Source organism: Stigmatopora argus, chromosome 23 (genome assembly GCF_051989625.1).
Source record: "Stigmatopora argus isolate UIUO_Sarg chromosome 23, RoL_Sarg_1.0, whole genome shotgun sequence".
Classification (NCBI taxonomy): Eukaryota; Metazoa; Chordata; class Actinopteri; order Syngnathiformes; family Syngnathidae; genus Stigmatopora; species Stigmatopora argus.
Genome location: NC_135409.1, coordinates 3,837,707 through 3,853,109, shown reverse-complemented (window position 1 = coordinate 3,853,109; position 15,403 = coordinate 3,837,707).

Sequence of the window (15,403 nt, the reverse complement as noted above, 5' to 3'; positions counted from 1 at the left end):
CTTAAGGTTTATCCAATCTCAATAGAAGAATGGTCACCTTTTGGCCCAATCAGAAAGCATGAAGACAGATTTTATTATTTTAGCTTTGGTTGGTTTCCCGAGGCTTCGTTCCATCACCATGGGGTAAGGCCGCCTGTCTGCCCGTTTTGATCAGCGGTCTTGATTCGCGCCGCCTCATTCCCAATCATCGATTCCCGTTTTGATTCGTCTGCCTGATGTTGCCCTTCGGACACCCAGGTGTTTCTCATCAGGCGTCTACCGATCACCTAAACCTTTCCATACATGAAGAAAGCCACTCTCCCGCTGACGTGGGGAAAAATATTAGTATACCTTATTCACTTGGCAGCGGACATCTACCCGTTTCGATTGGCGAGGATTATTTTGCTGAGCACACCCATGCAAATGCGGTGATTGTTCAAACGACACTCATAGCATTGGCGCACTTGCCAAGATTACAAAGCCTGGCTGGACTCTCTGTTTTAACAGCTCTTGGCCCCCACGGGTAGGAAAAGCGCCCTCTCCTTTTCATTGGTGCACCTGGAACGGGTTTATTTGGCGTTGCTGGGAATGTTCGTGCTACAAAGTGAAGGGGACGTTTGTGGAGAAGGAGTGGAATGAGTCTCCTGTCCAAGTGCCGTTTTGAGCAATGCCAGAGCACTTCCATTACGACCCTCAGCAGATACTGTTTTGCATGTTTCCATATGGGCGCACGTTAAATTGTCAGAGCGGGGCGTTTCCAACACGATGGACAATGTAAAGCTGCGGGCCATCCTTGAGATTGGAGCGGGGTCTTTTGTGTCGCTGACGTGTAGTCAGGATATCACATCTTGACACGTTCACCTCTCAAGTGTGGCCTGTTTTTTTGAGTACCGACAGTATTTTTCACGCCGGCTTATTATCACAAACTGCCCTTTCCTGTCCCACCGAGAGTGTTAGTCGATTAACTGTACAAAATATACTCAGAAGACCACAGTGAATGGTTTGTGCACACATGTTGGGCACCCGCATGCCCCGAAACGTGCGCACATCTGGTTTCAGTTTCTAATGCTTCTCCTTTTATGTATACGGCCCTTGTTCATCCCCACGCTCGTACAATAGTCTTTTTATTCGGTTTAAAATCGGCCCCACGGTGACCACCAGCGCCAGTTAGTACAACGAATTGCAACAGGTCATCAGAAATAATAAGCATATTAAGCGAGTTTCGGGCTGGGTAGATTATGCTGGACTTGGCCTGCTCCTGGCCAAGCATTTTTGTCGGTCCATTTCAAAGACTTGACTCAGAAAGTTACAAGTCGTGGATGTCCGGGATGTTTCACAAAAGGCAATTACCATCAATCATAGCAGATTCTTTGTCACGCTGGCCTGGAATTGATTCCTGTACTTTGAAAGTGCTCTCTTTGACAGTGACATAGAATCCTCCCCTGGTCCACGAGCAAGACAAGATGAAAGATCCCATTGGGCGTAATGGGGGCCGTGTTCCCAAGTGTAATGCATGGTCATTGTCTGTCATTACGCCCTTGAAGAGCCGATGAACTGCTGCTCCGACACGGTCCATTTCGTGGCACCGGAATCTCGCTCATAGCTTCCATCTGCGGACTTGGCGAGTAGGTTGCTGAGGATGAACTTTTGATATTGATATGTAGGCACTTCAACATGCTTCTTTCATTTTCTCCCATTAGTGCACTTACAAGGAGTGAATGTACACACATCATAATCACCTGTTTTCAAATTTCTTCCCCCGAGTGTTTATGGTTCCAGCCCAGGGAATTGTCAGGTCTTTCTCTCCCCCGCCGCCGCCGCTTTCTCGGCGTATAGCATTCCACAGCACCTCCTAGGTGCTGGCTAATTAGCTACCTGACCTTTGGGGCCACGGGTCACTGGTTCACCCTCCCTCGGGGGAGCCCGGTGATATTTTAAGGAGTTTTTATTTTGGATACTTAAAGCAGAGAAATAACCCCAAGGCCTCTGTAGACCTTCGTAAAAGCACCGCCCGGGTCATCTGGTGACAGGTGATTGGTATCAAGATGGCTATTGTCAAAAACTTTTCTGATGCGCTTGGCACACACAAAACTAAACTTAGAACTTAGAGTTGATTATCCAAAGTCCTGGAATATGCTCCGACAGCATCGGCCCAAAGGACCAACGAGATAATAGCCCATCATAACTTTTCTGTATGAAGCGCCTGCAGCAGTGCATCCCTCGACACTCGAGGAGAAAATTGAGTCTTTTCAGGTCAAAAACTTTGAGCTCCAATTGGCCTATGTAGTAGTACTGCAATGACCTTGTTTTGTTAGTAAGCTACTGAAGAACAGTGCTGTAATTCTGACACATAAATGATTCGAAGGACAGATGACTCACAAAACTGGTTTTGTTTTTTGGGTTTTTTCTTACTGCTACGTTTACCTGAAACAGCAATGTCGTCTACATTCCAGTTTGCAGCCCGGCGAGAGATATTTTAGAAGGTCTTTGCCTCAGTTTTGTTTGAACATGCAGATGACCCGCCACGTTGTTAAGTCTTAACTCAGGTGCAGGAGGTATGATTTTTATCTTTACCTCCGGCCTGGGGCATGCGGCCAAGGTGGCTGTAGCTTGCACCGTCAAGGTGATGCTGTCATTGATCAAGTCTTGAATCAGGTATGGAATAATTCCAATTTGTGCTGTCCTTGTGCTTTTCTATTCGTTATCTACTATTTAAACATTCCAAAATCCGTTCAGTCCTCTGTCCTTGTGTTTTTATCAAGCCGTAGCCAACAACGAAGATTCTTTTCACTTTCCCCACCCGCTGTATGGATTGAACCATATGTTTCTGACCTTAAGGGCACCGGTTTAACGTTTACCACTCCAGATGTTATTTTTGACCTGGCTACATATGACACAAACAGCATTTTTCTTGAAAAACAATTGTCGACGTTCGCTACGCCTTGTCGGAATCCTTTCGTCAGGCACAAAGACTCCGCTGTGTTCACCTCCCGCTGTTTCTAAATCCATGTGTTAGGCATTGGCGCTTTGCACAGTGAGCAAGCTAGCGGGAGGTTTCCCGAGCGCATCAGAAGGGCCACACAAACGGTAATTTGTTCACTCCAATCCTGACTGATGGGTCCACTTTATTGCCGTGGCCACTGAGTGCTCAAGTCCCCTGAAGGGACACATACCTATCTGCGTGATGGATGAGAACTTCACTCAGAACGACACCGCTGTTCACTTCGGCACCGAACAAAAACGTTTTTTTATGGCGTTCCGGACCAGCACAAATGCGTTTTACGGCAAGAATTCGAAACTGATAAAATACCGTGGCTAGGCAAGGCGGGTTCTCCCGGGTGATGCATTTCCTCTTTGTCTGTTCTTTGCTCGGATACCAGCCACTTAGGAAGTTTGCAAAGTGTGAAAGTAAGTGGAAGGTGCTAAGTTGTCAAGCAGCCATCAGGCAGCAGGCTAGATGTAATGAGCTCTGTGTGTATGTGTGTGTGGGTCCCTACTTTACTGTGTTTGTGGAGTTGGGCAGCAGGGAGAGCATTTCTGCAAATCGCCAGAAGCAAAGAATTGCTGATTTAGAGCTAAAATATTTGTACTGCTACTCCAAGAGTTGGGTTAAGGTTTCACAACCGACCGTGAGGTGTCATTACCGAACTTGTACGTGTTTTGTTGTCGTTTTTATTTTTTTCAAGGTCCTCGACCCAAGGTCGCTTTTGTTTGAAAAGGTATCGATTTATAAGAGGTGGTCAGGTTTTTAGCGGTCAAGCGCTGATGGATGGCTGCGTTTGGCTCCAAAACATGTCAGTCGACCTGATGGATGCTCAGCTCGGGTAGCGTGTCGTTATTGACGGGCAGGGATCGAGGGATCCCGTGCTCAAACATGCCCGCGTATTGATTAGTGGATGCAGACAAAGCGTGAGGGTCAGACTGGGCCCACGGGGGCTCCGCGAATGTGTCGGAATGAATGTCAACCAAGGTTGCGTGGATTCATGTGTTTGCGTCAGCCCCCTTGGCCCATGGATAGAATCATTCGCGCTATGAATGCATTTTAAATGTATAAAGTCATAGTCTCCGTCTTTGCTGGCATGTGCTGGTGCTCAATAACCGATGCCAAGCAGAACCAGAGAGTAATTTTCCATTAAATACTGTTTAGAGTCCTCAACTTGTCAGCTCATTCATGAGCGCTACATGCCGTCTTCTGTTTGGTGACACTTTAATAAGCTCAGTTTTTTTTTTCTGTAGCCACAGGCCCTTCAAAAACACACCTAAAACAACAACTTTTTTTTACACCCTTGGCTAACCTCTTCACTGCAGTTCAGATATGTTCCACGGGGCAACACCTGCCTCGCCTGCTTCTCGCAATCTGGGTCTGAAAACCTTTACGGTGTGGATTTCCCCTTGATCCCCTTCCCATTCTGTAATTACTAATATCCTCAATGCTAATGTCGCCTTTTTTCTGTGAGTTTTGTCGCCGCCGCATTGCAATGAATCTTATCTCGGCAATCCTCCAAGCCCCGCAGGCGTTTGTCATTTGATCCCGGTGAGCTCACAGTCTGGCCTGTCGTCGCCAGAGAGGAAAGGTTAATAGACTTTCCAGTGAATACAGTTCCTCTTGTGCTTGGCCCTATAGTCAGTGGTATGGCGTCCTGCGAGCTTTTGGACAATATTGTGACAGCCGTTGTTTGTTAAAGTAGCTGTTCTGGTCCTCGTCCTTAGTTTTGACTAATCTCTGCGAATTAGAAGAATGCCTACATTGTGTCATCTTCTATCCTCTGGGCATACTTTCGGAGATTGAACTATTTGTTTGTTCGTCATCCTCGCAACCGAAGATCACGTTTTCATGCCTGTCCGACGGTAAATTAAAACAAGGAGCAATTTCCTCAAGTCCAATTAGCAGAGAATTGGTGCTGTCTGCCAGAGTGCTTCCTTGGAGTGGGAGGAAAATGGCTTGGCGGGGCCTCTTTCTGTCTGAAAGTAAGAGGATTGTCTCACGGATAAGATGGACTGATAATTCTAGCAAATCCTGACGTGAACATAAGCAACCGTTTAAAATATTAGTTACTATGAGGCGATAAAACAGACACCTTTTTATCAGCCTTATCTACCCATTTAATAGCCCTTGTCAGCTGTCGGCACCATCTCGACACGCTGCACTTAACGCTAGGCCAAAAGATGCGTATCTACTGGTTTTATCATAAACCTTAAGATTGTCTCCTAAAAGTGTTTATTCTGTACTCCTGCAGTCGACTTAATCTTGAGTGTCATTTCCAGTGTTCCAGAAATGAAGTGCGACGAGCGGCTGAGCTGAAAAGTTGATAAAGCTCTCTTGGCTTAGACGTGATAGTTTTGTTTTGACAGACCTGCCTGAGTAATAGTCGGCAAAGGCCCGGAATACGACCTTTCTGACAGGCAATTTGTAGCTCGGTAAAAGGGTTTTAATGAAATAAAAACCACGATTTGCTTTAGACAACACCACGCGATTTGTCTTTGGATTATTGCGTCCGTAAACCTTAATGTTTCCCCCAAACGTAACCAAGCACTGATGGCTTGAATATCATCATAAAAAAAAGCTTAGTCATGGTGTCGTTGCCATGAGAAAACGGCTTTACAGCAATAGCAGACATGGGGAAATGGTAGCCATGGGGTCCATTCAGGAAGCCAGGTGTTCATCCTAAAATACATACAAAAAAGAAGTATTGTCCATTGTCATTTGTGACTACGTCGATATCGACCAGATGAGCATAACACCGCTGATCTTTAATTGAAGTTTATTGAAGATACAGGTCTGGATTAACGTTGGCTTTTATATTTGGAAGTCCGCTACCTCCGCAAGTGCTGCTCTGCACGTGCGCCCCATAATCGATTTTGCCTCCAAAGGCTTGACTGCCCATGATCAACCGTGATGCACTCAAATCAGGCTGGGGGACAAAACTGGATCAATGTTAGTTCTGGTTTCACATCGATCTGTCGTGGGCGCTAATGGAAGCTAAAGGGTCCATCCAGTGATGGCAACTGAACCCACAAACTTGAAATGCTCACACAACCATTTTCTAGTTGTGGTCTTCTTAAAAAACTGTTCATCAAATTTCTGCCACGGTCAAATTAATTTGAATGGCTTTATGTGAATCAAATAATCATCAAGGCTTTTCCAGGAGGATCTAATCTTGTTCTCCGGGCATCAAATCCAAAGCAGCAATCAGAATGTTCCTTCTTTTACCCAATCTTCCTTTGGTAGCCATGCCGTGCGCCGGCCTGTTGTTCCAGGCTGATAAGATTCAATTCTCTATCAAGCCATCCATCTAATTGTCTGTCTACCTGCCTGCCTCCGTCCGTCACCACCCCGCTTCATTGTTATTCATTCCGGGCAGCCAAACATGACACGCTGACCTCCAGGCTTTCACAAAGCTTTCAAGATGAGAAAACGTGCGGAAACAGACGGCGACCTTCCTTACCTGCGGCTCCGAGGGTCATCGGGCGCCACTGTTTCAATGCGGTGCATCATCGGTTTTCTTCTGGTACTAGAGCTCCCAAGATCACAATAGCCAGACATAACACCCCCTCAAGTGAAACGAGTGGAAAACCTCCTCTAACATCTCTGAATGTGAGGGCCCAGCTTATCCCCCAGTTGGAGGTTAATATATAATCAGTTTTCTTCCCAGATCTCAAAGGTAGGAGCTTGACCTGGATTTCTGTAAAGCTCCAGCTCTGGTGTGACTCTTCAAGACTATTGAGTCTTATCATACTTTTTTTTTCCTAAGTAGGATTGGCGATTTTGTTCCAAAAAAAGAAGCTCTCTACAATAAGTATCTTGATTTCTAGGAAGGTAATTTCATGGCTGCCTGCTTGCAGACAGGTATCAGACACAGTGCCCCATTTTCAAGGCCACGGGGTGGGAAGTATTAAAAGCCTGCAAGTGTGTAGACAGGTCAAAAGTTCCTGAGTATATGCGGTCTGCCCACAATATTGAGGGGGGACGTTGACAGGTCAGGAGTGCTCCTCATTTTGGGTATCACGTTTATCCGTCGCTGCTGTCACCACATCAAGCAACAAAGAGGTGTTTATGTCCACCTTACTGATTTAGTTTTTTACTCATGTCCCACCTCACTTGACAGCTTCTTCACACCGCACCCCTTCTGAGACCCTTTTGGATTGCTTGGACATTTGTCTTCCTTACAGCGCCAGGCTCTCTTGAGTTCGGGCCCCCCCTTCAAAATGTGCCCGGTATTCTCTCAAATGAGTTCCTCTTTATCCCCCCCGAGCCATTTAAACAGTGGGAAAGGTTAATTGCTTGAAAGACCTGCAGTGTTATTTCAGCTGATTCCAGAAGGGCCCGCATTTATTAGCGAAGCTTGCTGACTGTAAGGCAAATAAACGGCCTGTACTTGAAGTGTAGCACGCAGGACAAAATGGTATGCTGTATTTGCGAGTGCTCCATGGTTGCCACCAGTTCGTACGGCTTTTCCCTCCGCATGAGTGACGGGAGCATGTGCAGAAACCTGCACTAATCCCAAATGACCAAACTGCCCGCTCTATTGTCACCCCATGAAGGCTATTAGCGCCATAGCTGCAGCTCTGCTGGATCGATTGTGGCTTTACTTGATAGGAACGGGAGGGGGAGCTTAGCGGTGGGGCCACAGAGATACAAAACAGTGGGATTTACCTGAAAGATCTTGGCTCAAGAGCTACAAAAACAATTTGCTTTGGGAAACAACTTCTAAAAAAACGTTGAAAGTGCTCCACGTTACAAATGAAGTCAGATGTCAGTAAATCAGGAACAGATAATTGTACCAAGGTTCCTGATGGAAACCACAAGTTACTGTCAAACTGTATCTATCAAATCAAAGATGAAGGAGGCCTCCGTCAATGCGCAGCAGCTGCTTCTGGAGCAACAAGATGCGGCCCAGTCTTATTCGATTGACGCCATCGTTGCCTCCAATGTCCCGTTGAATCATTCAAATAATTTAAAAAAAAGTTATGACTTGGATGCGAGTTCCCTCCATTTGTCTTGGGGATAGCACACAAGCTCACACTTTTTCAACACTGTAGAGTTTTGTCAGTTTTGTATTCAGCACTAATGATAATACTTTTTGGAAAACATTACTTCAATTGTCAGCAAGCCTTTATTTGCGTATCCACATGGGCTCCATTAGTCATTGGCGAAACACATCAGGCGTAAGTGGCGTCAGAGAGGGGAGCGCGGTCAAACAAATGACCTTTCACTGATTGAGCGTGAGAGACTGCGTGTGGCATTCTTATAGCGACTGGGTTTGGGCGGAGTTGGCCAATTCAAACACATCATGGTTGTACAGGGCGGGGGTGGCGTCGCTAAATGCATTAAAGAGCCGGCGAGGACGCCGGAGCACGGCGTTTCCAAACACATTATGGTGGAAGGGACGCTGGCAGGATTAAACGGCGTTGATGGAGAGTGGAGAGCGAGTGAGCGTGGAGGTCAAGAGCGTTGCTGTTTAATTCCACTGAGGTGTGTGCGCTTTGTCTGTCCTTTCAGTGCTGACAGAGTTGCAACATGCACACACAAGCTTATCATGACTTGGTGTCTCAATGGCACAAATGCTGTAAATGCAGATAGGCGAGATTTTTTTTTTTTAAATCTGAGGTCTCCAATAAAAGCCAGTCATTGGCGGACTAAGAGCCAGCCAATAAAGCCCGCCGTGAAAGATTTAAGCTCAAGCCCAGCAAAACACTTCAACACTTGTTCTCCAATACTTCATCCTGGCACCGAGTGCAGCCCAATTAACCTTACAAGCGTAGACTTTTACAAGGTTTCGAGTCTGAGGCAGCGGTACAACCTCTTTCCGAATGAATTCCTCTTTGCCTAACAACACAACACCTTGAAGAGAAGACGTCCAAGAGGAGGACTTCTTGCACTCCTGTGTCTCTCCATGATTAATCACGCAAACATGCTTCAGTGTTTTCAATTAAGCAGGTTGTCTTTGGATGCCTAATTAAGTCCTCATCCTTGACGAGTTGTCTGACTTCTTCTACAAGCGCCTTATCCGGCCCGGGCTTACATCCCCGCGGGGACCACTGGCCAGACGGATTGTTGTCCAGTTGGAATAGGATTAGCGGTGCGCCAGGGGCCCGAGACCCTCAGCTCCTGATCCTTTGTTTGAGTCTGAAGTGTTGAGTTGGATGGGGCCAAGCGCAGGGGATTGAGCTAATCCCCCACCTCTTCGATCGATGGAACCCACCCGCCCCATACCTCGACCGACAGTTAACTACAAAATGCTGCAGACCACCAACCACCAACAGAAGCTACTGTTTACTCATGGCACCACAGTGGGTATAGAGCGAGAACTGATGCCCCCCGTTATAGACCATGTATGTGTTCCAACAAATCAACTCCCCCCACCCTAATCAAAACATGCTGTTCCCGGTTAAGCTTGGACAACAGAAGGACTTAACTGCAGCTCACGACAACCACCCTGACCATTAACTGTTTGTTTGTTTCGCACAGTTAATTCATGTAAACATTCCTTTTACATAATTATCAGACAGGATGATCCCTGCAGGCTACGCGATACAACACTGCAAGTTGAACTTCTTGCTCCATTGGTTGTTGCGTGTCTACTGTAGTCTAAACTGAGGCATTCCTTCAAAGGACACATCGTGTTTTGTCACGTCGTCATTATCGCCCCGACGAATTGTTGTTTCAGGTAATCCTCCGTACCGAATGGGAAAGACGTGTTGATCACAAATAGCTGAGCAGCCAAGGCCGAACTTGTCAAATTTGCAAAAGAGAGCGCTTTGTAGTTTGTTTTATGAGGCTCCACCCTTTTGGAAGGATTAGGGCACAAAAATAGCACAATTCTGCCGTCTTTAAGGTCGTCATTGAGTCAATTTTGTGTTACAACTTGGTGCGGCTTTTCTTTTGTTGGACCAGCATTTCCTCAACAGATATTTGGCTTTAGACGTTGCTCTGCAGGGCTCGAACGGTGTGACCTGACCTCTCCCATGGTGCACCTGTGCATTCGCCCGAGGCCAATAGCAACAGGCTGTCTTTCTTTCATCGCTGTGTGACAGAAGCACACGAGATTAGCGTGGAATCCCGCTTCCAAACCACTAGGATGAGCCCAGGGATAATCCTGAGCCCAAACATCAGTGGGGAGCTTCATCCAGAGATGCGTCACTATTGTCCCACCTTTGGAAAAACAGGATAGGACGCCCAAAGTGAGGGCAAAACAACAGTGTCATGAGCTCGGAAAAACCTGCCATGTTATCTGAGCCAACAACGTCCATCCAGTAAGAAAATGCTGGGTGCGGTGTTTTTTCTTATTATTTTTTCGCTCCACCGTACAGTACGTAAGTCACGTGTGGCTGAGTACGTGTGCGCCGCAAAGTTTCATCTTGGTTTTTGTTGTTGTTTGTTTTTGTTTTTAAAAACTTGCACGTCTTACATCACCCCCTAAGATTCCAACATTGACAGGCTGGAGAAAAAAAGCCTCCGACTGGTTAGGAATGAGACTGATCCTTTGCCAAATGGCCTCAGCTAGGGGGAACATTGCTGTTCTGGAGAATAGTAGTTGTATTGTTAAGGATACTTTGTCATCATGCTGAAAAAATCAAGTTAAAACCACGTGTTGAAAGCATTCAGCATATACAATTTGATCTATCTCAGGCATGCTTTCATTTACTCTACAGGACTGTAAAAAAATGATGTGTGTTTCATACATTGAGCTATGAATAGATGTAAACGCAGTAGCCACGAGAAAAATGACGTCTACATTTGGATTGAGCTTTTATTGTACAATTCCAAAGACTGCCAGCAAACCCAGTGGCAAGGAGGTGCCATTTACGATATGCTCGGCGTCCTAACTGGCGGCTACTGAAGGGCATAAAATCAAGCACGCTACAGTTTCCAGTTGCAATTGACTTTGAATTTAGTCCTTGCTTCTGAAAGTGAGCCTCATTTATTTTGAAAGGACACCCACAAAATTGTTCAAACATTGAGGATGTAGCTGAATGTATGTCAACCAGAATAACCATAACACTCTAGGTAAGAGTGTGCATGGTTGTTTGTCCCGTTCTGCCCTGCGATTGGCTGGCTACCAATTCGGGGTGTCCTCCGCATCGTGCCCGTAGTTAGCTGGGATATACTCCATCACCCTCGCCACCCTTGTGAGGATGAGCGGTGCGGGAAATGAACGAATGTACATAGCATGTACTACAAGATTCATGGTGTAAAAAACATCATGTTTTGTTAGATATAATCTATGCGTGAAGCTGCCAAAAAGGATTCTGAGATGACTAAAATGACTTGTTTTGTATACAACACTGTTGAAATTTCGATACGTGGTTTGGCCTGAGACAAACGTCAAATCTTTGGCGGAGATGTCCTCGCTGGATTTGCAAAACTTCCTCACGCTCCTGAACTCTTCCAAAGCGTGAAGAAGACTTTTTAGTATCTGGCCGATGGAGTTCCTGGCCAGCCGAGTGTGAAAGATAATTGGCCACCTCCTTTTAATGGAGCCGCTCTGATGGAGTCATTTGCTCACACCACTTTGCATTTCATCACTCCCCGTCTGTCAATTATACTTGATTTACAAGGCATCCGAGAGACAGCCAATGTGAAGCATCAATTTGTGCCGCGGCTGATTGCGCCAAAGTGAGAGGAGATGGCGGGATATATCATTCATTAACACGGCAGAATGTCCTTCAATTACACCGCTCGGAATTGAAGAGTGAGTCATCCGGGTTATTAGTCTTATCAGGAGCCTCCGCTCTCAGGTATGGAGTCGGTCGCGCGGAGTGACGTGGGCTTTTCCACTATTTTCCCTCCTTTTAGTTCAGGCGGGAATCGTCGCTCATGAAGTTTGTGTTGACACAGATGGTTTGCATCCACCTTTGGGCCCGGCGGGAAGGCTTTAACAGATTGGAAAAGGAGAGCGTGTGGCTTCTTTTTTTTCTTCTTTTTCCCTCTCGGTGATTGCACGTCTCGAGTCTCAAAAGTGACAGGCCAAAACCAGATAACCCGTTAATGAGCACCTCTAGGATAACAAACAAAGGGAGCTAATCACGTTGTTAAAAAATGAGCGCAATGACACGATGGAGGAGTGTTCTCCTTTTAAAAGGAGAGGGTGACAAATGGCTCCATGTGAGGATTTTTCCTTGGAAGGGCCTGCAGCTGCAAATCACGGCGAGAAGGCTCGGAGGCTTCCCCCGCCAAAAGGCATTTATTATTTTAAAAAGGAGACGACGTTCGGCAACTAGAAGCTGGAATACATATAATGTCCTCTTTCCAAGTCTTAGCAGCTACACGGCCGAGTTGAATGTCTTGAAGGTCGCTTCAGCTTTTATTATTTGCAGGTGACTCCTATCGCGATGCATTAGCCAAGCATGTGGCCCTTGCTTCCGCAGCAGGGGCAATTCAATCCGACACGTTGGCGCAAGAGGCGCACGCCCGCCATGAAAAAAAAAATGATAGGATTTCCACGCGTCGCCATGATGGCTTTTTAAAGTAAATGGCTGGCTGGTTAGGTGACCTCCCCAGGCTCGACGCACATCATCTCAGTGAAATTTAAGGAAGCAGCAGGTTGAATGCTCTGGCACGCACGTGCAGATGATTACAGATTAGGAAAAAAAACGTTTCCATGGAGAGAAAACAAACAAAAATAAGAAAATTCGCCTGGCAAGAACGTCAACAGCGCGAGTTGCATTTCTTCTTCTCGGCCCCGTCAAATAGTAGCCATTCAACTACTTTAGCACTTTGGATTTGAAAGCTCTTTGGGGATCTCTAAGAGCTCTTTTTCACTCTGATGGTGGGTGGGTGGAGATGGGAGGCAAAGGGTGAGGCCCTACCCATTCCTCCGAGGACCCATAAGCTCTTCAATTTGACTCTGAAGAGGGAATAATGAGCTTCTCTGCTGTTGTCCCAGCCCTTCTAAACCTTCCATTCAGGACTGCTATGTTCTGCTTTGACACACGTTCGTTTTTAAAAGAAGCCTTGGATTAGTCGTCACCCCCTTTCCAACTGCTTCTTTCCGCATCAGTGAAAAAGCTTCCTCGGGACTCTGAAAACTCAGGAGTCTTTCATCGGGTACTTTGAAGTTGCTCAGTCACTCGTTAATTCAATGTTTGCTTGTTGGTTGCACTCATTTGAAATAACATCCCTGCAAAAAAAATGCTTTGTTTTATTGAAAAAAAAAAGTATTGACTGGTATGAAAGTCATCAAGTCGATGTAGCAACTTGGGTCTGAACGATTATTTTTACTGGTCACTGGTTGCTAGGCAGAGTTCAGAGTGGTGAAAGAAATTGCTCTTTTTGAATCCATTTTTCAATTGGAATCACTATAAAATAAAACCCAGTATTAACAGCTACTAACGCAGGCGTCAGCACTAGTATCGTTTAGTTATTGTGATGTAATCTAGTCCTTCACCTCCACCAACGTCAGCAACAAGTCTCTGGTGGACGTCCTCCCGCTTCATGAATCACTGCGTGCGTGTTACCATCCAATCCCCCCCACATCCTGTAAACGCTTCCCGATCGTCACCGTCATCTCGGACACGTGCGCTTGAGCCAAAGCTCCTAGGGGGGGGATGTTCGGGCCCGGATGACAGATGGAAATGGAGTGAATAAATTCACTGCAACAACTTCCTCGTCCTGGTACCTTTAGTCAGCACTCCAGATGTTTCACCGCGCTAGCAATGTGCTTCCACTTCGATTCAGCACTCGGGTATCGTTCTCGAATGGTCGCGGTAACGGGATACGCCAGAAGCAGCGCGAAAAGAGATTACCGTGTGCGCGACGGGGTTTGTTGACCACATTGTAAACCCTCGGGCTGACCTACGACCTCTCGGGAGGCGATGACGCCTCCCAGTTTCCCTTGCTTTCTTTCCGACGGCCTACGGAAGTTTCAGTCTGGAAGTCTGAACTCTACCCTAGGCTTAATGGAAATAAAATGGGGAATAAATTAGCGACCCGACATGAAGCCTTCTTCTACTTCCACACTGAAAATGTGGGGGTGTAACTGGTTGAGACATTGACTTTTTCAGAGTTAACCTGATAATTTCTCAACCAGATGTTTCTTACCCGTGTCACTGAGTTCAGGTAAATCTTTGATGAGTGTCGCCGGTTCAGCTGCTGATGTATTAGGTGATACACACACACACACACACACACATACATACACCTACCTCCCCCTGCAGACACATGCATACGTGTGATTAAAAAAAAAGTCCAGACTTGTACAAATATCTCCCGAACCCTTCTGCACTTCCTTGTCAGTCTCAGTCACTCATTGACCCCCTCCCTTGTTGCCTATGGCGTAAACTGAGCCGGATACTTCCTGGTGCGCATACCGGTGTCCGAGCCAATTTTTTTCCCCTGCACCTCCTGACACAGAAATCAACCTCGCGTCCTGAGTGGCTCAAAACTTCCACCGTGTACTTTGCTACTGGTCTTCCTCTGGTCTGCCGTCCATCTTTCCCAGTGTCAGTTCACCTTTTTCCTGGACATGTCATTTTCTGAGTAAGAGGCTGCCCAGTGACCTTTTTAACGCAGATTCGGCAGGTTCGGCCAGGGTGGGTGAGCGGGAAGTGGCAAAAAGGAAGCGGAGGACTGTTCGCACCTTGAACTTGACTTGGCGTTACGTACGGTATGAGACAACCTGGCTGGGTATCCGGTGGAAGAGGTGAAGGGTTGAATGACAACCTGGGCGGGGTGTTTCCCATTCTTCGTCACGAAAGGTCAGGTTACTGTAATCATTTTTTCAGGGGCGCCACCAAATGAAGATGTACTGTGCGCGTACAAATTTTGACATGCCTAATCCCACCCTGTCCACCACTTCCTGATAAACAGAGTGTCTGGTGTCCTTTCCTATTTTTACCAACAGGCGCCGAAAACCTCTGGGAGGCCCTCGTCGATGGCCGTCTCATTGCCCCCCGCCGGCGTCGCGTCACCATTTATTAATTTGTCATTACTCAGGCTCGCCCCGGCGTGCCGGAGGGCATCTCAAATGGACGGGCGAGAATAGGTGGGCCTGTTATCGCGTTCCCCAAAGGGCGAGCCCGCTAAAGGCGTGTTGCGGCAGATCGACACAAGTACCCGGACCGCCATTAGCTGGGACAATGCGGACAGATAGGACGAGGCGGAGGTCGATGGATGGAGACGACGCTTTCAAAATGTCTGTCTGCACCGCTCCGTGTTTTGGGTAAACAGACAAAATGGCTCGTTGGAATAAAAGGGTGATGAGATATGAGGGGGGAGATGAATGAACCCACGTTACAAAGGTACATGACGTTAGATAGCCCGAAGCAACACAGTTGCATTAGTTGATTTTATTACTAAGTTGGGGTTATTTACTCCATCTGACTACATCCTGGAAAGTACAGAGGAAATGGTTGACTCGAGTAGTGGAGGTGCCAGAACATGACGGTACCCTTATCAGGAGGATCGGTCCTGGAAGGTTGTTTT